The 27,123-nt window shown below is 43.7% G+C and overlaps 1 pseudogene; it reads left to right on the top strand.

The window, feature by feature from the left end:
• Positions 1–23,928, top strand: part of LOC120941202 — a 56,168-nt pseudogene extending 32,240 nt beyond the window's left edge.
• The last annotated feature ends 3,195 nt before the right edge of the window (positions 23,929–27,123 follow it).

Below are 27,123 nucleotides of genomic sequence, written 5' to 3'. Positions count from 1 at the left end.
AGATAGATATCGCGATCCACGAACGTACGTCCGGCCGGCGCATTTTTTTACGTCTTTTTCGTAAGGCTTTTTTCGGCATATAGTTACCCCTGCTATATGAGGCGTATCCTATGTTAAGTATGGCCATCGTTCCCGCGTTGAATTTAATTTTTTTTACGTTGTTTGCGTAAGTCAGTCGCGAATAGGGCTTTGCGTAGAATGACGTTCACGTCGTAAGCATTGGCTTGTTGTGGGTTAATTTCGAGCATGCGCACTGGGATACCCCCACGGACAGCACATGCACCGTTCAAAAAAAAATTCATTTACGTTGGGTCAAGACGTATTTACATAAAACACGCCCCCATCACATCCATTTGAATTGCGCGCCATTACGCCGCCAAAGTTACACTACGCCACCGTAACTTACGGCGCAAATTCTTTGAGGATAAGGAAAATACGCTGTAAGTTACGGCGGCATAGTGTATCAGAGATACGCTACGCCGGACGCAACAATGCGCCAGGCTACGTGGATCTGGCCCCTGATGTATAAAACCTGGGCTCTCAGAAAAGCTTCAATGCAGATATCCATGTGGATGGACTGAGGATTATCATTCATAATGGAAAACAAAAGATAAAAAAGCCAATAGTGAAGTACTACCGATACTGGATTCAATGCACAATCAAACAAACGCCACTCACGAGACGGCTCTTTAAAACAGGCATCAGTGCGTTCCACAGATACCGGAAGTTGCATCACTGGTTAGTGAAACCAGAAATACATCAATGCGTTTTGCCCCTCCTCCAGGGCGTCATCAAGGATACAGAGACTTGAAGATATCATTGGTTAACTAGTGTGGGTAATTGAGAATCAAAAATATTTTTTACTTTGTTTTGGTCTGTTTTTGTGTATTTTGTCTTTAGTTGATGTTTTTTTTAGACAGTGGCAAAAAAAGGCCTCAGACAAGTAACCGTTTTACTTTTAACACTGTGTCAAAGCTTATGTAAATAAAATAAATTATATATTACTAGACATGGGCAAAAGCACCCCCTGTTCAGTTTGCAGCAGAACTCCCGAACAGGGGACATGTTCTAACCCGAACGGTGAACCCCATTGAAGTTTATCAGACCCTAACAGGAAAAATCAATAGTGCAAATTTAAAAGGTTTATATGCAAGTAATTGACCATAAAAAGGGTGTGGGGGTCTGGGTACTGCCCTGGGGAACATGTACATTTTTTTTTTCAGGAGCAGTAATTTTAATTATGCTTAAAGTGCAACAATAAAAATGCAAAATTCCTTTCAATATAGTACCGGGGGGGGGGGGGTCCCCTAATGTGCCTGTAAAGTGGAGCATTAGTAACTTGCATAAAACACATTGCAGCAAAAATTAGATTTCTAAAGAAGAAAAAATAGTAAAATTCCATTTAAAATTACTTATGGTTGCAATTGCCGGCACCCAGCTATTGAAAAAATAAAGAAAAAAAACAACATGGGGTTCCCCTCCCCAGTCAATACCAGACCCTTTTACACAGGTATGAATTTGGAGGGGAACCCCACGCCAATTTTTTTTAAATAATGCTGTGGGGTCCTCTCCAAAATCCATACCAGACCCTTATCTAGGTATGCAGCCTGGCAGGTCAGGAAAGGGGGGACGAGCAAGCTCCCCCCTGAACCATACCAAGCCACTTGTCCTCAACATGGGAGTGGGTGCTTTGGGGCGCTCTTCCTATGGCTGGAGATTGTGGGGGTCTGCAGGCGGGGGGGCTTATTGGAATCTGGAATCCCCATTTAACAAGGGGGCACTCAGATCCCACCCCACCTATGTGAATGAGTGCTGAGTACATAGTACCCCTACCCATTCATAAAAAAAGTGGCAAGAAGTAACAAACACTAGAGACAAAAAAAACCTCTCCCACCTCCTGGAAGGCCTTCTGACGAATACCTGCTCTGCACTTTGACATTTCTTATATAGATAAGGTACGGGCCACCTGGCTACATCACCCAGTGGCACCACCATCTTCTCACGTCACAGACTGGTGCATGCTGGGCATGTGACGTCAGAAGGTGCAGTGACACCGGGTGACATATCCAGGTGGCCCCCCCTTACATATATAAGAAATGTCAAAGCGCAGTGCAGGCTTTCAGCAGGAGGCTTCCCAGGAGGTGGGAGCATTTTAGATTTTTTTTCGATTTTTCAGGTCAGCAGGTGGCGTGATTGAAGATGGATTTACATCAAGGGATGCTATTTTTTACATTTTTATTAAGGAATTGTCAAAAACTTGTACCTGGTACTCATTCACATGAAGGGAGCCAGGATCTGGGGGCCATCTTGTTAAAGGGGATTTCTAGATTATGATAATCCCCCACCTGCAGACCCCACAACCTACGGCCATGGTTGTGGGGATGAGGCCCTTGTCCCCATCAACATGTAAAGGGCATGTGGCTTGGTATAGTTCACGAGGAGGAGTGCTGGTTCGTCCCTTCCCTTTCCTGGCCTACCAGGCTAAATGCCCAGATAAGGGCCTGGTATGGACTGGGGGGACCCCACATTGTTTATTTCTTTATTTTTTTACCGACACTTTTTTTATTGTTCAGCTGTCAGCAGAGAAACCCACTAACAGCTTATATCTCATCGGTTTCATAAGGATGCAACAACCAGCTTCCTGCCCCCGTTCCTTAACAATCAGCTTACACTGTACCCTGATTGGGCAAAGTTTTGCCCAATCAGGAAGCAGAATGCACTGAGCACTGAACACCCGGCGAATACCCTACAAATTTGGGCAGAGCAGGCAAATGTTTGGGCCCAAACTCATGCTCGGGCCAAACTGTTCACCCATCCTTATATAATACATGCCAAAAATGTTCAAGTTGCTATTCTTTTATGATTGTGTAAAAAAAAACCTCAAACAACTAAAACTACATAAAAAAAATAAGGGCATAACATTTTATTTTAACAGTGGTGGATCTCCATTCCTCCATTCAACTTTTCAGTAATCAATGCTCTATTCTTATATTTAAGGCCACTGATAAAGAAGTCCATTTGAAAAAAAAAATATTTTTCAATTGCCTGAAATTGCACAGGCCATTAATTATGTTCTGAGAAAGTCAAATGAAGACATGGTTACTCACCAATGTCATTTTATACAGAGTACATTGAATGGAATCTGTTAATAAGCAACAAATGCTGGTTCACTGCGATGAGCCTTTTGGGAAGCAAGAAGGTGTTTGCAATTTTTCACACAACAACATGGGGTGATAACATAACAATAGTGTAAACAATTCAAAACAATTGCCTTTAGAGGACAGGGAGTGCATGGGTATAATGAAGTGATAGGTCTGACGTGTTATGAGTTTTTTAAATGTACCTGCACATCACAGACAGTTTCAGATTGCTTATGTTGTTTTTTTTTTTGTTATTCCTAACTTCGGGCCAGATTCACAAAGCACTTACGCCGACGTATCTCGAGATGCGTGGCGTAATTGAAAAATGCGCCGCACGTATCTATGCACCGTATCCTCAAAACCAGATACGCCTGAAAACAATTTTTTTCCATCCGACGTAAAACAATTACACCGGCGCATCTTGGTGCGCAAAATACGCTAGACACACCATTGTTTTGATAGGCAAAGATGCAAATGAGTGAGATAAGGCGATCCACAAAATTAAGTGTGTGCGGCATAGGCTACGCCCTGTGCGCATCTGTTCGTTTCCCGGAGTAAATTTACACCTTATAAAAGCTGCCCTAACTTTGCTCCAGCCGTGTAAAGGTCAGCTAAAGCAACACCATTAAGGAAGAGCTGAGCACACACACTTGCCGGACTACAATCTGTATGCCACCATGCCAGGGGCATCCATGCTCATTACTATACTAGTGACTTTAGTAACCGAGGGTACCCCCTCTTCTGAGGGAACAGCAGTCAGGAGACGCCTCGCAGAATGCATCTTTGCACAGTAAACACACACATTAATCATGGCACAATGAGAATGAGAATGCATGCATGCACACCCACTGTGGTCCCTAGCACAGACACATCACATGCACATCTAATTGGATTGGACCCTAGAAAACCACACGGTATTAGGGAGCAGTAACGCCACGCCACGGCTCCAATTATGTCACTGTGCATTCATACACCATTCACATGGACCTGGGATCACTTCTCCCTGGTCCTGGGGATCCCTAATCCACCAAAACTGAGGGTGACACCCTTTTTCACCAGGAATGTCACCCCCACATTCATACATCATTCACACACATAAACCAAATCATAATCACAGTATAATAAAAAAATAATAAAAATAAAAAAACAAAAGTACAACCAAAATTAACGGCAGCGGCGTGAGCTACGCCTGGGCCGGCCACAGGCATGGCCACAGGCCCTCAGGGGAGACTCATGGGGGGGGGGCAGGAGAAAGAAGGGGCCTCATGGAGGGAGGGGGCAGGGGAAGGAGGAGCCTCCCCGGGTGGCTGCACACCTGCTGGCCTGCCCTCCAAGGCCACGGCGATCCTGTTGAGGCCCAGAGTGAGGGCAGCCGTATTGACCTGGACAGCCTGGGTGTTGTCCTGGACAGCCTGGGTCAGGGCAGTCACCTCAAGGGCCACACCTGTTGTGGCGGCCTGCAGCTCAGAAAAACAATTTATAAAAGCCAAACAATTTGTGCTGACCTCACTGACAGAATCATTGATGGAGGCCAGGCTCTGCTCCACCTGGGCCAAAGTCAGGCTGACCTAACCCAGATGTTGTGTCTGACGAGCCTGGTCCCTCTGCAGATTTGCAGGCAGGAACTCGGCCACCCCCCTGGTCTTCTGTGTGCCCTTCCTGCCTGAAGTTGAGGCTTGTGGCCTGGGAGGAGGGGAGCCCCCTGGGGGGGCAGCCCTGTTGGGGGAGGAGTGGGAGGGACTACCCCTGATGGTGGCCTGACTGCCTCCAGATGAGGCTTGTGGCCTGGGAGCAGGGCATTCCCCTGGGGGGGCAGCCCTGTTGGGGGAGGAGTGGGAGGGACTACCCCTGATGGTGGCCTGACTGCTGTCAGGCGCAAGGGAATCCTGATCCCAACACAACATCACTTCTCAGGCAAGCTCCATCGGATCATCCTCAACCTCCCCCCCTCATCCTCCTCCCCCTGAACCTCCTCATGAGGGGAGTTGTGGGCACTCCCCTGCCCTGGGCACTCCGGCCTTTCTTGGGGCTCCTCAGCAGCCTGTTGTCCTGGGGGTGGTGTAGCCTGGCCTGATGGCCCAGCAACCTCCTGGCCTGATGGCCCAGCAACCTCCTGGCCAGATGGCCCAGCAACCTCCTGGCCATCTGTGGAGGATACAAAACATACACAGGTTGGAGGATCCACACACTTGGCACATATTCCCTCCCCCCCCCCCACATGCTACTCACCAGATGGAAATAAAAAAAAAATTACCTGTCCTCACAGGATCATCAGATTCAAAGCCAGGCAGGCTCACCACTTGCTGGCTGTGGATGCACCGGGCCACCGCAAGTTCCTCTTCAGTCCACCTTACGGAGCAGGGCGGGCCTCCTCCAGTGCCCCTGGCATGGGCTGCTTGCTTAGCCATCTTGTCACGGACCAAACTCCTCAGATCATTGATCTTCTTCTGAATCCCACTGGGGGTCCTCGTCTCCCCCCCTCCGCATTGATCCAATCCGTAATCTCTTGGATTATTGCCCTCTTCCTGGCCGGGGGGACGTCCCGGCTGTCAGGGCCATGCAAATATCGCCCAAATTGGGTGATCGCCCTGGCCAGCAAGTGCTTCTCTCGCACCGAGAAGTTTAATTTCCTTCTTTTAGGTGCCATCTCACAACACAGCACTCAGCAACAAACAGACACAAATTTCAAACAGAACAAACAAACACAAAAACACACAGAACAAACAGACAAAAAGACACAGAACAGACAGCCAAAAAGACACAGAACAGACAGCCAAAAAGACACAGAACAAACTCACACAAAAATCAGACAGCAAAAAAACAAAAACACAAGCAGACAGCTAATACAGATTCAAACAAAAAACACAGAAGATACAGACACAAAAAACACTCACAAAATACACACACCTACTACAACCTCCTACTACAATAAATCTTTAATATAACACTACACTCACCAACAAACAGCCACAGACAACAGAGCAAAAGACACTTTAGGAAGGGGAACAAAGGGATGTACTTTTGCAAGGGGAGGGCGTTTGTCTGGGGCTATTTATACACAGGGCGATTCTCAAACTAAGTACGCTTGGCCTTTTTTCTATCTCACTGATTGCGCCGAGCCGAGTTCTGCACATGCCCAGTGAGGTGCAGATTCGTGCGCGCATGCGCAGTACGGCCGGCCCTTCATTTGCATGGGGTCACGGCTCATTTCAATGGAGCACGCCCACTTCCTTCCCACTTGCAATAACCCCGCCTTATGCCTCGGTATATAAGTTACGCTGGCACACATTTGGGCGCAAATGCGCTGTGGATATGGCACTTACGTCATAAAATTAAGGCGCCGTAACTTAAATGACATACGTTTGGAGTAACTTAATTTGCGCCGCTCTACGTGAATCTGGCCCTTCTTTCCTAACTTCACCTTACAAAGTCACAGTGAAATTATGCACATATGCATACATACTTCTGTAGGACCCTTTGAAACAAGTGGAGATCCACAGATCTTAACCACTTGAGGACCGCCGCATGACGATATACATCGACTAAATGGCACGGCTGGGCACAAGGACGTACATGTACGTCCCCTTTAAGAGCCCAGCCTTGGGTCGTTCAGCGCCCCACCGGCGGCACGCTCGCGACCCGGTCCTCTCCCCAGTGACCGTCCCCGTGGGAACAGCAGACCCGATCGCCGCCGGTGTCCCACGATCGTGTCACAGAGAGGAAGAACGGGGACAGGTAAGTGTAAACAAACCACTCCCTGTGCTTCCTAGTGTGGCTGTCAGTGATCGTCTGTTCCCTGTGTTAGGAAACGACGATCATTGACATCACACGCACAGCCACGCCCCCCACAGTAAGAACACTCCCTTAGGGCACAATTAACCCCTACAGCACCGCCTCCTGGTTAACCCCTTCACTGCCAGTGTCATTTTCACAGTAACAGTGCATTTTTATAGCACTTTTCGCTGTGAAAATGTCAATGGTCCCAAAAATTTGTCAAAAGTGTCCGATGTGTCCGCTATAATGTTGCAGTCACGAAAAAAAATCACTGATCGCCGCCATTACTAGTAAAAAAAAATATTAATAAAAATTCCATAAAACTATCCCCTATTTTGTAAACGCTATGGCCCAGATTCAAGAAGCTATTGCGCCCAAGCAACCATAGGATGCGAGGCGCAATAGCTGTTTTGCTCCCGCGTAGCGAATGCCCCTGATTCAGGAACATCGCTACGCGGACTGCAGCCTAGGATATGACAGGCATAAGCCTCCTTATGCCTTCATATCTCAGGCTGCATTCTTGCGTTGTCCGCTAGGGGGCGCGGCCATTGTGATCGGCGTATAGTATGCAAATTGCATACTACCACCGATTCACAAAAGTTGCGCGGGCCCTGCGCACGCAAGGTACGGAGTTTCCATACGGCGACTTTAGCGCAAGTTGCTCCTGCTATAGCAGGGGCAGCCAATGCTAAAGTATAGCCGCCCTTCCCGCTCGTGAAATTTAAATTTCACGTCGTTTACGTAAGTGATTCGTGAATGTCGCTGGACGCCATTCACGTTCACTTAGAAGCAAATGACGTCCTTGCGACGTCATTTGCCGCAATGCACGTCGGGAAAGTTTCCCGACGGAGCATGCGCTGTTCGCTCGGCGCGGGAGCGCGCCTAATTTAAATGATTCCCGCCCCCGGCGGGATCATTTACATTAGGCACCCTTACGCCGGGCTATTTAGCATAGCGCCCGCGCAATTTACGGAGCTACTACTCCGTGAATCGCGGGCATATCAAAATATTTGCGTGGGCGCAGAGCAAATTTCATTGCCCTTTGCCCACGCAAATATTGCGCGGATCTACCTGAATCTGGCCCTATAACTTTTGCACAAACCAATCAATAAATGCTTATTGCGTTTTTTTTATTTTTTTAAAAAAAATATGTAGAAGAATACGTATCGGCCTAAACTGAGGAAAAAACATGTTTTTTTTTATATATATATATATATATTTTTTGGGGATATTTATTATAACAAAAAGTAAAAAATATTGAAATTTTTCAAAATTGTCGCTCTATTTTTGTTTATAGCACAAAAAATAAAAACTGTAAAAGGTGATCAAATACCACCAAAAGAAAGCTCTATTTGTGGGAAAAAAAGGATGCTAATTTTGTTTGGGAGCCACGTCGCACGACTGTGCAATTGTCAGTTAAAGCGATGCAGTGTTCCCGAATCGCAAAAAGGGGCCAGGTCCTTTACATGCATAATGGTCCAGGGCTTATGTGGTTAAAGAGAGAGCCATCCATCTTTTGCTGTTACCTTTATAGTATTAAGGTGAGAGGCTTGCACCCACAATGGGAAGGAGAAAAGGAGAACGCACAAGTCACTTTATTCACTAAGTCACTCATTGCACAATATTCATTAGACCTGTAGTGTCTGTCTGTTGGACGTTTATTTATTGATCGTTGCATTTGTTATGTATATCACATTAACCACTGCACTTTCATGATGTTGGTGGATGCTATATTTGTATGTTAAGTATGGCACTTGGCAATTCTATTGTGGGAAGATATTATCATCGTTGTATTTACACTTGTCCATATTTATTTTACTATTTATCACATTACTTGATTACATTATAACTTGATAGCGCAGTACCACCTTTACACTATATTTACCTCATTAGCTATGGATCAGCTTACCGGCGTCTGCAGCATTCAGTAATGTTCCACTTTAAGTGATAGCGTGGGAGAATTCTTATATGTTTTAGTGTATTATAAAATAGCTGCAAACCATTCAGCCTAATTTCGTTTTGAACAGGCAAATATATAAAAAAAAATCTACAAAAACTATACTTCTGTTGCCCGAACACAGTGCACTTAAGAGACATTTCTCCTTTTTTTTTTTTTTTAAGGGCCCTTTTTGGTGACTTCTGGGGGGGGGGGGGGGGGGTTACACCTGTGGGCTCCTTGTGGATGGGCTGCCACTAATGGTAAAGCTCCACTAAGAAACAAAACTTTTTTTTTTTTTTAAATGAGCTGCAGCAGCTATCGCTGCAGATTGCTTGGGTGTGAATGGAGCCTAGGTTTGCATTAGAGCATTAGAGACAACAGAGAAATAAAAAGGAGTCCCATTTTCTTGTTGGTAAGGAGGGTGTTGTCAGAAAAGTTCTGATCAATCAAAAGGCTGAGGGGTGGTCATGGGATGTCTCTGTGTTTATGATCATGCCACAGATTGATTTGTCTATACAGTAGGTATTAATATTTTTTAATACCTACATACTACATGCATATTATTGACCAGCATTAAATTACCTTCAGAATTAATATAGATATGACAGGGTTTGAATGTCTACTTTACCTAGCATGGTTAATGTGCCTTGTTGGCTCCCTATATTGTCCAATATGGGTGTGTTTAGACTTTAAACATTACTAATTAACTGATGGAGGTAAACATGTCCTTATTCTGGCAGTACTGTCATTATTCCAGAGGTTACAATATAATGAAGGCGTGAGAGGATCTACATCTGTCCCCTTAAGAATCTGATAAGAAGAAAGGATTTAATATCCACAGGCAAACCAACTTGTTATTAGCACCACTTCCCTTAATTGAGAGAGTGGGTAACCGCTCAAAGAGAACCAGGTAATCTGATTCCTGTGGTCCGAGCCAAGGGTGCAGGCAGTGCAATCAAAATGCAGGTTAGGATGAAGGAAAAAAGCTGGGACAGCCGCACTCCAAAAAAACTCCTCCTTTAATTAAAAATCACAAAATACATGCCACAGCAAAAAACAGCACAACAAAAGAAAAGCTGACGTTTCGCACTATGCCTTAGTGCTTCTTCATAGCTAGTGTGTAAACAGTAAAATGAGTGAATATATACCTTACAACCCAATGAGTGGTAGGGGGCTCTGGAAACAATTAAGTTAACCACTTCCCGCCCGGCCTATGGCCGATTTACGTCCGGGAAGTGGTTATGAAATCCTGACAGGACGTTCTAGAACGTCCTGCACGATTTCATGCCGCGAGCGCCCGTGGGGGCGCGCATCGCGGCGATCGGTGATGCGGGGTGTCAGTCTGACACCCTGCATCTCCGATCTCGGTAAAGAGCCTCCGGCGGAGACTCTTTACCACGTGATCAGCCGTGTCCAACCACGGCTGATCACGATGTAAACAGGAAGAGCCGTCGATGGCTCTTCCTCACTCGCGTCTGACAGACGCGAGTAGAGGATAGCCGATCGGCGGCTCTCCTGACAGGGGGGGTTAGCGCTGATTGTTTATCAGCGCAGCCCCCCCTCGGATCGCCACACTGGACCACCAGGGATGCCCACCCTGGAGCACCAGGGTGGGCAAAAAAAAAAAAAATGACAGAAAAAAAAAAAAAATAATAAATAAATAAATAAATAAAAAAAAAGCATAAAGAAAAAAAAAAGATGCCAGTCAGTGCCCACAAATGGGCACTGACTGGCAACCTGGCAAAAATCAGTGCTGCCACCCCAGTGTCCATCAGCGCCACCCCAGTGTCCATCAGCGCCACCCCAGTGTCCATCAGTGCCACCCCACAGTGCCCATCCATGCCCAGTGCCCACCTATCAGTGCCCATCTGTGCCACCCATAAGTATCCATCAGTGCCGCCCATGAGTGCCCATCTGTGCCGCCTATGAGTGCCCAGTGCCGCCTATGTGTGTCCATCAGTGCCGCCTATGTGTGCCCATCAGTGCCGCCTATGTGTGCCCATCAGTGCCGCCTATGTGTGCCTATCAGTGCCGCCTATGTGTGCCCATCAGTGCCGCCTATGTGTGCCCATCAGTGTCGCATACCAGCGCCGCCAATCAGTGCCACCTCATCTGTGCCCGTCAGTACTACCTCATCGATGTCCATCAGTGCCATCTCATCGGTGCCCATTAGTGCCGCCATATCAGTGCCCGTAATTGAAAGAGAAAACTTATTTACAAAAAAATTAACAGAAAAAAATAATAACGTAATTTTTTTTCCAAATTTTCAGCCTTTTTTTAGTTGTTGCGCAAAAAAAAAAATCGCAGAGGTGATCGAATACCACCAAAAGAAAGCTCTATTTGTGGGGAAAAAAGGACGCCAATTTTGTTTGGGTACAGTGTAGCATGACCGCGCAATTGCCATTCAAAGTGCGACAGTGCTGAAAGCTGAAAATTGGCTTGGGCGGGAAGCTGCGTAAGTACCTGGTATGGAAGTGGTTAAACAGGGTCCCCTGTGAAGTTTGGGTGTGTCTCGACAGACAATCAGAGAGTGTCTCATGTGGACTATGTCTCATGCAAATTCATAGTGAATAGTGAACATTGGATAAAATGATGTGTTGACCCAATAGAGAAGTGGGGTGCAGAAAAATGTGAAAGAGAGTGTAGGAGTATGTGTAAGTGTGAAGAAATATATTTGAGTGTAAGAGAAGTGAATTGAAGTGGACAGAAAATGGAATGATATGTGTAAAACATGTATAACTTGTATAAGTAACAAATAAAATGAAATTAAGAAAACAAAAAATATGATATGAATTGAAGTGTGATAAAGTAAAGTGAAATTAATTAAAAAAGAAGAAAGAAAAACAAATAAAAAGTGAAATGGGGAAAAAAGGGGAAAAAATAGGGGTGAATATGACGGTGAACCATATAAAGGACGATGCATAAACCATAAAATAATATGGTGTAATGTAGTGAACAAAAAATGCCTAAAGATTGAGCATAGTGTAAAGGTGCACCTTAATTCTAATGGTCTTATTTGTTTTATAGTATATTAACTTGTGTTTTTTTATTATTTTTATGATTATTATTATTATATTATTTTTGTTTTTTGTATTTTTGTTGCCTGTATGTGTTTGTGTACTTACTCATTATTGAAATAATAACTGAGACACCGGGCATCTATCTGGACTGGTTAAACATTCATTGTAAGCTGAACCATTAATACAAAGACAAAAACAAAAGCAAAAAGATGTGAACATGTGTGGCCGTTTATAGAAGAGTTCTAAAATATCCTAAAAATCAGTAAATGAGTAAACATGCAGAGTAGTATGGAATGATAGTAAAAAAGAGGCACTTGAAATGTCGGGAAGTGTCAATGTGGCTATATGAGGCTAATGAAAAATAACCGCTATTAGCGCACAATTGCCAACATGTGAACCTCATTCTAAATAGAGAATCTCTCTAGAGAATGATAGCGATCAGGGTATGGGCATGGAGTGTGTGTCCGTACCCTGATCGCTATCATTCTCTAGAGAGTTTCTCTATTTAGATTGAGGTTCACATGTTGTCAATTGTCCGCTAATAGCGGTTATTTTTCATTAGCCTCATATAGCCACATTGACACTTCCCGACATTTCAAGTGCCTCTTTTTTACTATCATTCCATACTACTCTGCATGTTTACTCATTTACTGATTTTTAGGATATTTTAGAACTCTTCTATAAACGGCCACACATGTTCACATCTTTTTGCTTTTGTTTTTGTCTTTGTATTAATGGTTCAGCTTACAATGAATGTTTAACCAGTCCAGATAGATGCCCGGTGTCTCAGTTATTATTTCAATAATGAGTAAGTACACAAACACATACAGGCAACAAAAATACAAAAAACAAAAATAATATAATAATAATAATCATAAAAATAATAAAAAAAACACAAGTTAATATACTATAAAACAAATAAGACCATTAGAATTAAGGTGCACCTTTACACTATGCTCAATCTTTAGGCATTTTTTGTTCACTACATTACACCATATTATTTTATGGTTTATGCATCGTCCTTTATATGGTTCACCGTCATATTCACCCCTATTTTTTCCCCTTTTTTCCCCATTTCACTTTTTATTTGTTTTTCTTTCTTCTTTTTTAATTAATTTCACTTTACTTTATCGCACTTCAATTCATATCATATTTTTTGTTTTCTTAATTTCATTTTATTTGTTACTTATACAAGTTATACATGTTTTACACATATCATTCCATTTCCTGTCCACTTCAATTCACTTCTCTTACACTCAAATATATTTCTTCACACTTACACATACTCCTACACTCTCTTTCACATTTTTCTGCACCCCACTTCTCTATTGGGTCAACACATCATTTTATCCAATGTTCACTATTCACTATGAATTTGCATGAGACATAGTCCACATGAGACACTCTCTGATTGTCTGTCGAGACACACCCAAACTTCACAGGGGACCCTGTTTAACTTAATTGTTTCCAGAGCCCCCTACCACTCATTGGGTTGTAAGGTATATATTCACTCATTTTACTGTTTACACACTAGCTATGAAGAAGCACTAAGGCATAGTGCGAAACGTCAGCTTTACTTTTGTTGTGCTGTTTTTTGCTGTGACATGTATTTTGTGATTTTTAATTAAAGGAGGAGTTTTTTTGGAGTGCGGCTGTCCCAGCTTTTTTCCTTCATCCTACTTCCCTTAATTGAATGGATAAAGAGTAGAGTTGAGTGAACCCGAACTGTAAAGTTTCGGTACGGACTTTGGGTTTTTCCCGAACCCAGACCCGAACCCGAATAATTGCTGAAAGTTCGGGTCTGGGTTCGGAGTTCGGGAAAAAAACATGCTCGGAGGTCCCCCCAAATTCAATAACCAGACCCTTTAGGTCTGGTATGGATATTAAGGGGAACCCCGCCGTCAATTAAAAAAAAAATACGTAGGGTTCCCCCTAAATATCCATAACCAGACCCTTCAGGTCTGGTGTGGATTTTAAGGGGAACTCCACCCCAAATAAAAAAAAAATGGCGTGGAGTTCCCCCTAAAATCCACACCAGACCCCTTATCCGAGCACGTTGACCTGGCCGGCCGCAGAAAAGAGGGGGGGACAGAGTGCGCCCCCCCCTCTCCTGAACCGCACCAGGCCACATGCCCTCAACATTGGGAGGGTGCTTTGGGGTGCCCCCCAAAGTACCTTGTCCCCATATTGATGGGGACAAGGGTCTCATCCCCACAACCCTTGCCCGGTGGTTGTGGGGGTATGCGGGCAGGGGGCTTATCAGAATCTGGAAGACCCCTTTAACAAAGGGAACTGCCAGATCCTGCCCCCCCTGTGTGAAATGGTAATGGGGTACACTGTACCCCTACCATTTCACGAAGGAAGTGTAAATAGTAGTTTTCAGAAAAAAAAACACACACACCGTAAAACAAATTACTTTATTAATTAACCACTTCCATACCGGGCACGTATACACCTTCCCGCCCAAGCCAATTTTCAGCTTTCAGCACTGTCGCACTTTGAATGGCAATTGCGCGGTCATGCTACACTGTACCCAAACAAAATTGGTGTCCTTTTTTTCCCCACAAATAGAGCCTTCTTTTGGTGGTATTTGATCACCTCTGCGATTTTTTTTTTGCGCAACAACTAAAAAAAGACTGAAAATTTTGAAAAAAAAATACGTTTTTATTTTTTTCTCTAATTTTTTTTGTAAATAAGTAAGTTTTCTCTTTCAATTACGGGCACTGATATGGCGGCACTGATGGGCACCGATGAGATGGCACTGATGGACATCGATGAGGTAGTACTGACGGGCACAGATGAGGTGGTACTGATTGGCGGCGCTTGTATGCGGCACTGATGGGCACACATAGGCGGCACTGATGGGCACACATAGGCGGCACTGATGGGCACTCATGGGCGGCACTGATGGGCACTCATAGGCGGCACTGGGCACTCATAGGCGGCACAGATGGGCACTCATGGGCGGCACTTATGGGTGGCACTGATGGCTACTTATGGGTGGCACAGATGGGCACTGATAGGTGGGCACTGGGCATGGATGGGCACTGTGGGGTGGCACTGATGGACACTGTAGAGTGGCACTGATGGACAATGTGGGGTGGCACTGATGGACACTGGGGCAACACTGATTTACCTATGTTGCCAGTCAGGGCCCATTTGTGGGCACTGATTGGCATCTTTTTTTTTTTAAATGCTTTTTTTTTTTTTTTTTTAGCCTTTTTTTTTTTTTAGCTTTTTTTTTTTCATCTGCCCTTCCCTGGTGGTCCAGGGTGGGCATCCCTGGTGGTCCATGTGGCGATCCGAGGGGGGGCTGCGCTGATAAACAATCAGCGCGAACCCCCCCTGTCAGGAGAGCCGCCGATCGGCTCTCCTCTACTCGCGTCTGGCAGACGCGAGTGAGGAAGAGCCATCAACGGCTCTTCCTGTTTACATCGTGATCAGCCGTGATTCGACATGGCTGATCACGTGGTAAAGAGTCTCCGTGAGAGACTCTTTACCGAGATCGGTGTTGCGGGGTGTCAGACTGACACCCCGCAACAACGATCGCCGCGATGCGCGCCCCCGGGGGCGCGCAGCGGCATAGAATCCTGAGGACGTCATATGACGTCCAGTCAGGATTCTACAACCACTTTGCCGACATCAATCTGTCATTGGCGGGCGGCAAGTGGTTAAACCAAATAAAAATGCAGCGGTGAAAATAGACGATCGATGCTGCTCGCTGCTCCATCGTTGTCTCTATCCAGCGTCGGGTGATCTCTCCAGCGACAGGTGATGTCTCCAGCAATTGGTCCAGCGATGAGAACGTCCATCCATTCAGAGCACAGCTCAGCGAATGACGCGCCGATGCTTTGACGTTTCTTTTATAGGGGAGGCGGGCCACGCGTCACGTGACACAATTTTTTTTTTAAATTGACGGCGGGGTTCCCCTTAATATCCATACCAGACCTAAAGGTTTTTTTTTTTTAAAGTTCGGGTTTGGGTCCGAACCTGAACATCCAGGTGTCCGCTCAACTCCAATAAAGAGGAATTTAATGGGATTTTTAAGGTGCAGAATAAGGTCCAGTGATATCAGAATGATATCAGAATTTGAAATATTTTTTTTAATTTTAAGACAGAATATTTTTTTTTTAAAACAATTGACAAGTATGTTTAAATACAATGTCATGGATACAGCGCTGTAGAATGGAGTTCCCAACATGTTTCTCCCATACTTTGGGCTTCTTCAGGGGATGCTGTCCATTAGAGGTGCAAGCCTTCTATTGAGAAAAAACATGTACATATATTAATCACGTCAAAAATCTATTTAAAATTATATAATGTATATTCACAATCCTTTATTCACTCCTATTAGTAGTTTGTTTTTCAATACATGACAATTGTATACATACATGTGCACATTCAATCTGACGACAATGTTGCTTACCCAAGTCTCTTGAAGTATTGTGTATTAAGATCAAATCACTATGTGAGTCAAAAATATCTGCCTGTGCCAAAGAGACCAAGAGGTATAACTATAGAAATAAAATGTGTTTATTTTCTTTTAATGTCAGAAATAGGAAAAAAATCCCCCAAAATAAAAATAATAATAAAAATCTGTGTGAACAGGGTTTTGCAATGAACTCAATACTCAGGGATGTAAGCTATCTGTGCACGCCGGCACTTGTCTCTAAGGCTTTTAACAAGCCAGAAAAGAAGGGCAAAAAGAAGCAGGCAAATCAAAAAAGGACTTGCAATATACGAAACAGCTAAATTAGTTCAATAGCATAAAGCACTCAATATGCGCTTTCAAATGGCAATAGCTGGAAGAGGTGGCCTTAAATACCCCCCATCCGGCCAATAAGGCCAGATGCGGACGAAAAGACTGTACCGTGAATGCGCAAACCACGTCACATCCGCCGCGCAGCCCGACACTGCTAGATCCCAAAGCCCGCCCCCAGAGAGGGCAATAAAGCTCCCTCTGGTGGTCGGAGGGAGAAAGTCCCTCTCAGGTTGATGGTGAGCATTTGGAGACAAGCAGAAGATGGGAAGGGAGAGGGGGAGATGCCGCGGAGCGCATAAACAGCGCAGTGACCCGGGCACTTGGCCAGAAAACTGGAACAAATGCTCTGGGCGTCCATATGCTCAAAGGCAACACTGGGGTAAGGGGTTGGAAAGAAAAGAGTTAATAGGTCAAGGCGGTGGCGGAATAATTCAAATAACTATATAATGCTTTCTACAAAAAAGGTTTGAAACTTAACAGTTCAGTTAGCCCAGGATAACCTGTGGCTTTTTAAAGGTGAATCCAATGTGATTCTAGTTGTAAAAGTTTTTGATCATCGCTTTCTCCTCTAACATCAGTGGGGATATGTTCCAATGCCATAAATTTTATAGTATGCAGGCTAAGGGGAGGAGGAGCTTCTGGCATCAGCTACCAGCTTGTTTATTGTATGAACTGAAGAAAGGAGCTATGTTTCCTGATACAAAATGGCATGGGAGATTGGTGACCTAAACAATATGTTTTCCTCACACACAGCAATTCATGTGCTTAGTACATACAACCATTACAGACCCCATTACATGTTATTAAACATATTTAAAAGCGCTTGCTTGCTTCTTTTAGTTGGGGATGATATGTAGGCTAAGGATTGGTTCATGCTATTGCAATGTGACTTTGATGCAATTTACAGTGTAATAATGTGGTGCGACTTTGATGGGGTTTTGAATATTTATGGGGCCAAGCCGCACTGTAAATTGCATGAAACTAGCACAGGAACCATTTTGAAAATCACACTGTTCTGAGTCATATTGATTATTAGAATGGGCACCATTAAAAACAATGAGATTTCCATAGTCTGTGTGAGGTAAGTTGCATCAGAAGTCGCAGTAGTGTGAACCAGGTCTTACAAACATTTCATCACTAAAAGCTTGTACTTGTAAAATCTGCTAGGCTTTAGATCAGGGGTGCCCAACCAGAGGCCCGGGGGCCACATGTGGCCCTTGGATCCCTCTGATGTGGCCCGTGACCTCCTGCTCTGGGATGGAATAAAATAGAATACTGTTATTAAAGGTCAGTTTATTACTAAAATCACAGTGAATATATGGGCATATCTGTTCTGCAGTGGTTACTGGACTGCTTTCAAACTGACCAGCAGGTGCAGAGCAGTTTACCTGCTGGTTATCTGCACTGAGCCATAGACTTCTGTTATTACCTGCGAGTTTGGTGAGCTTTCTGAAAGTGCACCAAACCTGCAGAATATATTAGAAGTGAGTGAGTGAGTGAGTGAGTGACTAATGTGTATAGCGCTACAAATGCAAACTGAATTTTCTCAAGGCGCTTTGTCCAATTTCGTCCAGGTGCTTCAGAAGAGGTGGGTCTTAAGTAGGGATGAGCTTCGAGTTTGAGTCGAACTCATGTTCGACTCGAACATTGCCTGTTTGCCTGTTCGGCGAACAATGAACAATTAGGGGTGTTTGCGGCAAATTCAAAATGCCGCGGAACACCCTGTTAAAGTCTATGGGAGAAATCTAAAGTGTTAATTTTAAAGGCTAATATGCAATTTATTGTCCTAAAAAGTGTTTGGGGACCTGGGTCCTGTCCCAGGAAAAATGTATCAATGCAAAAAAAAGTTTTAAAAACGGCCGTTTTTTCAGGAGCAGGGAATTTAATAATGCTAAAAGTGAAACCATAAAAGTGTAATATTACTTTAAATTTCGTACCTGGGGGGGGTGTAAAGTCAGCATGTGAAAAAGCGCATGTTTCCCGTACATAGAACTGTCCCTGCACAAAGTGTAATTTCTGAAAGAAAAAAAGGCATTTAAAACCGGCTTTGCGGTTCTAATGAATTGTCGGCAATTCAGAGATGATTCATTCATAAAAAATAAAAATAAAAAAGCTGGGGATCCCCCAAATTCCATTAACAGGCCCTTCAGGTCTGATATGGATATTAAGGGGAACCCCGCCATCAATTAAAAAAAATGACGTGGGGTTCCCCCCAAATATCCATACCAGACCCTTCAGGTCTGGTGTGGATTTTAAGGGGAACTCCACCCCAAATTTAAAAAAAAATGGCGTGGAGTTCCCCCAAAAATCCACACCAGACCCTTATCCGAGCACGTTAACCTGGCCGGCCGCAGAAAAGAGGGGGGGACAGAGTGCGCCCCCCCCTCTCTCCTGAACCACACCAGGCCACATGCCCTCAACATGGGGAGGATGTCCCCATGTTGATGGGGACAAGGGCCTCATCCCCACAACCCTTGCCCGGTGGTTGTGGGGGTCTGCGGGCGGGGGGCTTATCAGAATCTGGAAGACCCCTTTAACAAAGGGGACCCCCAGATCCTGGCCCCCCCATGTGAATTGGTAATGGGGTACACTGTACCTCTACCATTTCATGAAGGAAGTGTAAATAGTTAAAAAAAAAACACACAGACCCCATAGAAAAAAATCCTTTATTAATAAATAAAAAAAAAAATCCAGCGATGTGAATCCACTCTCGGCCCGGCCCCCCGCTCCAACGTGGTCTTCTATCCAGCGACGGATGATCTCTCCAGCGACGGGTGATCAGCGGCCCGGTCCAGGGATGAGAAGATCCATCCGTCCAGAGCGCAGCAGGCAGCTGCTCTCTCCGCTGGACACAGCCCAGCGGAATGACGCGCTGGAGCTGTGACATTTCTTATATAGGGGAAGCGGCCACCCGTCACGTGAGCCCGCCCCCTCTGACGCACCCTCGTACGTCACTGGGCAAGCCCGGTATTTCCCGGTCTTAGACATAAAACAACGTTTTCCCCACACACGGTCATTTTAAATGACGTTTTCAAAAACAACGTTTTTTTTCATCACAAAAAACAACCGTCTGTACGCGGCATTAGAGTAAAAAAAGTGCGATGCTCAAAATGACCAATAAATTATGATATATACTGAGTGCAAAAATGAACACAGTATAATTCAAAATACAAATGAAAAACAACATCCATAAACATAAAACTACCTGTTCTGGGTCTTCTTTTACACTTAAATCGGAACTTCAGTAATGTTTTAATCTTTCCATCTATTAAATCTTGTTGTTTTAACTTTTGATAGTAAAACATTTTTTTTTCTGCCAGTAAATACCTTATACAGCCCACTTCCTGTTTCTTTTATGGTAAAAAGCCTAGGCTTATGACATTATGCACAACTCTCTCTCTTGTGTGAGCGTTTACCAGGAAAGAAGGGGAGTGAGTCATAAGCGGGCCAATGAAAGCTGCAGAGCTGGAGGTGTGCCTGTGCAAATCCAGTGCAAATCCAAGTGAACAGACAGAAGCTTCAGCTTCCCACAGTTAAAATGTTTGCAGCCAGACTCAGTGGAGGGAGATTTCTGCAGCATATTTGGCAAGTACAGAATCACAGTATATATAAAATAATATGCAAAAGTGGTTGGAGGTAAGCTTCAGCATGACAAATATGTTTTTATTACAAATTATGTGAGCAGACTGTAGTTCCTCTTTAATGATGATGAATCATAAACCACTTATTCCAAAATGTATAAAATGGAATTCGGTATAAACAAAAAAGCATGCTCATTTATAGTGGAATTGACTGTGGACTTGAATGTAATAAATAGGCCATATTGAACATTTTAAGTAAATCTCAGTGGAGAAGAAATAGGCTAATCACGGATATTTGGGCTGTATTTTAAACAGATTTTTTTAAATTATGGCATGGAATATAAAGATGTATTAAAATGCATTTATTCTCTTAATGTAATTAAATGTCTTCTGTCCAGACGGTGTTGTGTGCTAGTTTGAAGAGGTTATTACCAAGTAATTGGGAAAGAATAAATAAACGTGAAAACCAAGAGCAAGCATGGTGTTTCAGAGAACTCTAATTAAGGCAACAGAGTAACAGCTAAAATTGAATAATTTGCAACTGTCATAAATATACAACTATCAAAGTCAGTTTTAATTTTTGAAGCAAAAAGGATCAATTATTTATTGTTGAAGGTCCTTTGATGGTGAGTTAGCCCTTGTTGTAGATGCATTTATACAGTCCATGGCAGACAGGAACTATTTTTAAGGGCCTGGTAGCCACTTTTATGAAAACAGCAGAAAGCAAAACAATAGTCCAACACAAAGTTTCCCACGCAGGAGATCTTCTCCAGCTTCAACAGAACACAAACACTGGAAAATGCCGAGCCACCTGGCTCATAAGCTCACTCAGCTTCAACTGCAGTCAGGCCAGGTGCTAGACTATTTTGCACCCTAGGCAAGATTAGCTACTTGCAACCACCCCATGCAAAGGCCAGTATACACTGGGAAGGATCTGTCTGCTGCCTTTCTGTTCTCTGCTCTATTTGGGAACCATATGTAAGGATTGAAAGACTCAAAATATATGTGGACTTTGTGGGCACATAATGAGAGGAGAACTGATTAAAAAACTATACATTTTATTGCAACATAGTTAAAAGACATGAAAACATACAATCAACACCCTATATAGACACTGTTACCAGATACCCAATAGTGCAGTTCTAAGGTATAGAGATTAACTCCATAAAAAGTCTAGTAGAAAAAGTTTGATCCAATATCGCCTCTGTGCTTGCTCGTCAACACGTTTCACTAGATATTAGCTTACTCAGGAAAAATACCTGGTAGGTGCAGGTAAGCCTGTGTCCAGGGGTATAGGGACACCCCACGAGACTAGACAGACATTCAAAAACAGAGGCTTCAAATCTGATGTATATGTGTATCAGATCAATGCGTATACATGGATGACACATATTGCTGTAGCAAACCCGCTAGATAGCAAGGGGATTATACACCACAGTAAGGCAGAAAACTATCATGAAAGTACCTGGTGTATAGTAAATGCAAAGCCAGCAATGTAGCAAGATAGGAATCCAGACCAACAATAGAAATAAATTGTCATAGAATGAGACATAAACTGTCAAAAAACAAGATACCAAAATGTAGGTTCTGGGCCCTGAGATACTCTAACAAGGTATCAGATAGATAGAGTTCTCCAAGTTGCGGGGGACAGGGCAACATCTAAATCCTATAGGTATGGCAAATGTCCCAATTTGGGAAGCCTATTAGTAGGGCCCTGGCATTTTGCACCGAATAAGAGGTGAAGGGCCCTTAATCCTCCTCTTGTGTTAGGGTCAGAACCGACCCGTTTTCAGGTTTTGAATGTCAATAAGTATCACATAAATTTGTTTATTGCATCAAGATTTTTTTACTTTGTCAGGAACCTCTATTTAAACAATGTAATAGAAAAAGAATCCTTTTCACTAAATTATAAAATACTGTGGTGAAAATTAAGACGTTTATGGTGTTAGGGTCAATTCTGACCCAGTTATAATATAGGATTATTGGACACTAATAAGTGCCAAAACTGAAATCACAAACACTCTCTCTGCTTAGTAACACTGACAGCCAATCACCTCTCAACCCTGTGAGCTGTAGTTAGGGAGGGGCCTATCTCTTTGCCTGCTTGTCTGCTTCTCTAAATAAAGTAAAGAAACATAGGACCAATACATTTCAGAGTTGCTGACTTGCAGAGTAATCATCTCCAATATGCAGCATGCAAGAGTGAGAAGATTTACAGGAAGCCAAATACTGGATTATATCTTGGATGAAAATGAGGCAGAGGACACAGAGCAGCATAGCGATATGGATGAGCAGGTTTCTTAGGCAGAAGATGAAGTAGAGTATCAACCAGAATACACAGACACATCTGATGAGTCTGATGCAGAGGCCACCAGTGCTGAACCTGCTGCTGAACCTGCTGCTGTTCCTGCTGAAACATTCAAATCCAAAAGTGGTAAAATCTGTTGGAGTTCAGAACCTCCTGATTTACATGGCAGGGCAGCTGCTGCAGATGTAATCAAAATGACCCCTGGGATCACAAGGTTTGCTGTGACGAGAATAAGTGACATCAAAACATGTTTTGAACTGTTCATGCCATTGTCACTAAAAAAAGTGATCATTGCAATGACAAACCTTGAAGGAAAAAAAGTCCATGGCAACATGTGGAATGACATAAATGAGGAATGCCTAGATGCTTATATTGGTGTTCTTCTTCTTGCTGGCGTGTACAGATCCTATAATGAGGCCACTGATAGTCTCTGGGACAAGTCAAGAGGCAGATATATCTTCCCAGCAACAATGACACTTCACACCTTTCGAATGATATCAAGAGTTTTCAGATTTGACAACAGAGATACTAGAGCAAAATCTGACAAGCTTGCTCCCATACGGGATGCCTGGGAGAAATGGGTTCAGCTCCTTCCACTAATGTTTAACCCTGGGCCTCAGGTAACAGTAGATGAACGTTTGATCCCTTTCCGTGGAAATTGCCCCTTCCGGCAGTATATGCCCAGTAAGCCAGGCAAATACGGCATAAAAATCTGGGCAGCCAGTGATGCAAAAACAAGCTATGCATGGAACCTACAGATTTACACTGGCAAACCCGAAAGTGGCATCCCTGAGAAAAAACAAGGACAACGTGTAGTCCTTGATTTGACTACTGGACTGCGGGGTCACAATATCACGTGTGACAATTTTTTTTACCAGCTATGACCTTGGACAAGAACTTCTCAGGAGGAAACTCACCATGGTAGGCACAATAAAAAAAAATAAACCTGAGCTGCACACTGAAATTTTGCAGGTGAAGGACAGGGCTCCACTTTCTTCAAAATTTGCTTTTACAAACACCACCACTGTTTCATATTGTCCAAAAAAATAAAAAATGTGATACTTATGTCCACTTTTCACAAAGATGCAGCTGTGTCATCAAGAAGTGACAAAAAACCCACAATTATCCTGGATTACAATAAAAACAAAGGAGGAGTGGACAAGCTGACTGCTACCTATACTTGTCAGCGAATGACCAGGAGATGGCCAATGGCTGTGTATTCTAACATCCTAGATGTGTCTGCATACAATGCATTTGTATTATGGACCCACATCCACCCAGGTTGGAACACAAAAAAAAAATAACAAGCAGAGAATATTTCTCGAGGAGCTAGGAAGTTCCCTTGTCAAGGCACACATTGAGGCACACATCACTTTCCTCAATGTGTGTCAAGGCACACATTGAGGAAAGGAAACGGGTGTCTCGAGATCCAATCGCTGCAGCCGTGATCAGACAGATGCAGAGTTCATCAAGCACTCCATCCTCACCATCAACAACGCAAAGAGAATCAGTGCCAGCATCCTCGTCATCATCTAGCCTTGCCTCAACATCAACCAGCACAGCCACAGCCACAACTCCAGTGATGCCATCTGATTATAAAAGAAAGAGGTGTCAGGTCTGCCCCAGCAATAAGGACAGAAAGACATACACATTATGCTTCCACTGTAAAAAATGTATCTGCAAAGAACACGCCAAAAGTGTCAGCTTTTGCCACACATGCATCTAAAAACACCCACACAAACACATGCAAGTTCTTGCACAACAATGCTTTGAAACTAGTACTTGATTTCTATTGGTTTGCCTTGCTTGATTGTGTGTTGTTTGTTTGACCTTGCAAGTCTACATTTTGTATTATTACTTGCTTTTCGATGTTTATGAACGTTTTATGTTAAAAAAAAAAAAAGACTTTTGGCTATTTTCTAGTAAATATATATGGGTCAAAATTGACCCTAACACAATCAATGTTATTATAGTTAATGTTATTAAAAAAAAAAAAAAATAAGAGATGTTGTCAAATACTCCTCAGCAACATTCTGGTGACATAACAACCTTTTATTTACTTATAATATTCTATTAAGGTTTATTTTACCCTTTTTTTAAATTTGAAAATGAGAGGAATGCTATCAAAAGAAAGGTCTAAGGCCCCGTACTCACGACCAAACATGTCTGCTGAAACTGGTCCGAGGACCAGTTTCAGCAGACATGTTTGGCCGTGTGTACGCCCGAGCGGACCATTTTCGGGCGGATCGGACAGGTTTCCAGCGGACAACTGTTTCCTGGACTTGCTTTAAAACAGTCCGCTGGAAACCTGTCCCCCCGACATGTACGGTCGTCTGTACAGACCTACCGTACATGTCCGGCCACCCGCCATCCCTCGCATGCGTCGAATGACTTTGACGCATGCGTGGAAGCATTTTAAAGGCAGGCCACCCACGTCGCCGCGTCATTGTCGCAGCGACACCGCGTCATCGACGCGGCGACACCGCGGACACGCCCCGCGTATTGTTTACGCGCGGACTTCTGTTCGATGGTGTGTACAGCCATCGAACAGAAGTCCCCGGGCAGACATGTCCGATGAAAACGGTCCGCGGACCGGTTTCATCGGACATGTCTGCTCGTGAGTACTCGGCCTAAGGGGTCACACCAAAAATATCAAAACCAATCATTTCAAGAATAAAGAAGCCTAACAAGGTAACCAACAGGTAAGAAACAAATTGGATGATAAATAATTGTTCAGAGGGTATTTTATGGCTGATTTAAGACACGGGTCAAAACCGACCCGTTAACATCATGGATAGTAACAGAAAGCTAACATAAGAGGAGGTTTAAGTCATACTCAGATATGTGCAGCTGTCCACACACTGTAGATGTACAAGGAGACCTGCTGGAGCAGGCATGAGAGACTAATGCCGCGTACACACCATCACTTTATGTAATGAAAAAAAACGACATTTTTAAAAACGTCAATTTATATGACCGTGTGTGGGGGAAAACGTAGTTTTATGTCTTGTGAAAAACGACAAAAAAAATTGAAGCATGCTTCAATTTTATGTGTCGTTTTTCAAAACGTCGTTTTTTGTTTCACAAAAATTGACAGTGTGTAGCAAAAAACGACGTTTAAAACGACGTTTTTAAACCCGCGCATGCCCAGAAGCTAGTTATGAAGCGAGCTTCAATGAAAAAGAGTGGTGAACGTAACCTCGCTTTGCTAGAGCATTGTGAAAAAACGATGGTGTGTAGACAATGTCGTTTTTGAAAATTGAAGTTTCAAAAACGTCGTTTTTTACTTCACAGAAAATGTCGTTTTTTTTCATCACATAAAGTGATGGTGTGTACGCGGCATTAGACTGAACATAAATGGGCAAGCCTGAATGTAGTCTTCAACATCCTTACGAAGGGAGGGCCAACAGTAGTGTTGCTGCAGAAACGTACAGATACATTGTACACCAGCTTTCCAGATAGTTTGGAGTCATGTGCATATCTGAGAAGCTTGGAAGAAAGGTTGGGAACTGCAAAGGTCTTTTCAGGCAGGTTGCATGATGACATGAAGACGGATAGTAGCCAGGATACAATTAACAGGAAACCGATCGTGTGTAGGCCCCATAGGTTATTTAACCTTAGGTTAAAAAAAGCCAACTTGCTTTAAAATTAACCTATGGATTCCTAAACCTCGTACACACGATCAGTCCATCCGATGAAAACGGTCTGAAGCAAGTACAGGAAATTCTTGTGATCGGTATTAATCAGAATACAGTGTGAAGATTTCTCCAGAGACAAGTAAATAATGCGCAAAAGTACACAAAAAACTTCTGATGTCAAACACAGCATAAATGTAAAAGCAAAGGGAAATGGGTCAAGAGTCAAGAAATTACAGTTTAGGGTAAACTGATCAATAAGTCTGTGGTTGAAATGTAATGGGTGCACACTTCCAGGGCTGCCATCAGGGAGGAACAGAGACCATGTTCCGGTATCTAGAAAAAAAGGCAAGGAGAGAGGCGCCTCTGGGTGTGGTAACTTAAGACAGTTTAATAGTTAAAACAAGCACATGTGGTCATTACACTCACATTATAGTAGTATAAGGCAGGCATGTAAAGGTTTCTTTAAGGCAAGGTGAGCTGTCATCCGATGAGGGAAATTCCTTTGCCAGTCAGAGGGAGCGCTGTGCGGGGAGGTCACTGCTTCATCAAACGATGGGCGTCCATAGGAATGGAGGTGGTTCTCAACCCGAGGTCTGGAGCGCACATGAGGAGCTGGCGAGGACGGATGACGTCACTACTGTGCAACGCGTTTCTGAGTATCGAAGCAGCGAGTGGATTGGCTACTTACACTCCTTTCTCAAGCATATCAGAGGAGGGGGAAGGAGCTCATTTTTAAATGGTCTGGAGGGGGCGGAACGGATCGGAAGTGGGGCGGGACAGAGCACGGCTATTGAAAAAGGCTAATGCTAGGGGGCGTGAACCCGGGAGTTTCAGTATGTAAATAAAGAATAGTATGATTGACTCGATGGTGAGCGTATGGGACGGAGGCCGCGCCCGCCTCCGTCCCATACGCTCACCATCGAGTGAGCCTTAAAGAAACCTTTACATGCCTGCCTTATAC

Source organism: Rana temporaria, chromosome 5 (genome assembly GCF_905171775.1).
Source record: "Rana temporaria chromosome 5, aRanTem1.1, whole genome shotgun sequence".
In the NCBI taxonomy this organism is placed as follows: Eukaryota; Metazoa; Chordata; class Amphibia; order Anura; family Ranidae; genus Rana; species Rana temporaria.
The sequence above is the reverse complement of the archived record's forward strand: the minus strand, read 5'-3'. Positions and strand labels throughout refer to the sequence as shown.